Source organism: Mauremys mutica, chromosome 19, assembly GCF_020497125.1.
Source record: "Mauremys mutica isolate MM-2020 ecotype Southern chromosome 19, ASM2049712v1, whole genome shotgun sequence".
NCBI classification, from domain to species: domain Eukaryota; kingdom Metazoa; phylum Chordata; order Testudines; family Geoemydidae; genus Mauremys; species Mauremys mutica.
Genome location: NC_059090.1, coordinates 1,563,512 through 1,565,260, shown reverse-complemented (window position 1 = coordinate 1,565,260; position 1,749 = coordinate 1,563,512).

Below are 1,749 nucleotides of genomic sequence, written 5' to 3'. Positions count from 1 at the left end.
CATGACTCAGTGCTCTCCCCCATCCTAGCCAAGATCCACATAAGAGACTGGGGAGATTGTGACATGTATGTGAATGACAGATTGTGACGCCTCTTCTCTGCTGATACAGTCTCCACCAATGCAGGCTATCCCAGTGCTGGGAAGAAAGCAGCTGATGGATAAAACACAGTGGCCAGCTCCATCTGGGAAAGGCAGAGGTGGTGCTGATAGACAAGGGGAAACATTTTGAGGAAATTGGCAATGACTGAGGGCATCAGACCACAGATGGTAAAGGTGATGCAAAACCTTGGGGTCTTGCTAGACTAAGGCCCCCTACTCCTGGATATGCAGATTGCCATAGCAGTGGGGAACACACAATCTTCGCCGGGCCGAGAGGCTTCATCCAGTCCTTTCACATGATGATTTAGCTCAGTGGTGCTCAACCAGAGGTCTGGGGGCCCCCTGGGGGGCCGTGGGCAGGTTTCAGGGGGTCCACCAAGCAGGGCTGGCGCTAGACTTGCTAGGGCCCAGGGCAGAAAGCCAAAGCCTCACTGCGCAGGACTGCAGCCCAGGGCCCTGAGCCTCACCACCCACGGTTGAAGCTGAAGCCTGGACAACTTAGCTTTGTGGTGGCCCCTGTGGCATGATGTGGCCTGTGGTGGCCCCTGTGGTGGCCACTTTGGGCAGCCCCGCTTGCTATCCCTTAATGCTGGCCCTGGCTTTTATATGCAGAAAAACAGGTGTTGTGGTGCAGCTGGGCTGTGGAGTTTCTATGGGGGCCTCGGTAAGAACAAAGGAACCCTGATTTAGCGGCTCTTTTGTTGTGTGTTTGCACAGCCCCTAGCACAGTGGGGCCTGCTCCTTGCCTAGGACTCAGGCTCCATGGTAATACCAATAATATTGTAGCTCATCTACCCCTACAGCAAGGCTGCTGATAGCACTAGCAATAAAGGTTGAGGTGAACGCTTGGTTGGACTCCACTGACTCCCTGTTCATGTCAGAGCAGAGCTCAGCTCCTGCTCCTGCTCCCAGTGAAGTGGGTCAGAGATCCCCTCAGTCTTCACAACCCCGGGGGCCGCTATGCTTCCCAAGGCCAGGCTTGGGGAACAGAGTATTCCCAGGGACAGGAGCTCATTACCCAAAGAGATCGGGCTGAGCCCAAGCTAAGCTGTAACGCTGCAGAGCCTTTGTGGTAGTACCAGGTGGAGAGAGGAAAATCTCCCTTTTGTTTGGGTTTTTGTCCACTTCAGTTTTGTGCAGCGCTGAGGCTCCACCTGCGACAGAAAACCACCAGGGGGGAAAGTTTTCCTTTTTAACACATTTAATAATCTTGTCACAGCCTCTTGCCCAGATGTGCCTTCTCTAGGGAAGCTGTAGGGTCCGGAGCCGTAGGCCAGGCGGCCTGGTGTTAAATCGCAGCGAGGGTAGGGAATGTAGAGGGGCTGCTCTAGTGAGAGCCCCTCGCTGATGGGGGGCAGAGGGACCTGTCCTACGTGGCTCCCTGGCAGCACCGACTGACTAAGTGGCCAGTCGCTGGGCTCTCCAGGCCACCCCGCGGGCTGCAAAGGCAGGTCATGGGCCCAGGGGAATATGAGGGGAAAGGGGTGTAGGAGGGCGGCTGGCTGCTCGAATGGGACTGTGCTCCCGACCCGGGGAAGGGAGGGACCCCAGGGGAAGAGTCTGAGCCCTGGTCAAGGGGCTGCGCCGCTCCCGGGTGGGATTGTGACATGGCCGGGGCGCAGCCCGTGGCCCCGCGGGCCCAGCCCAGCG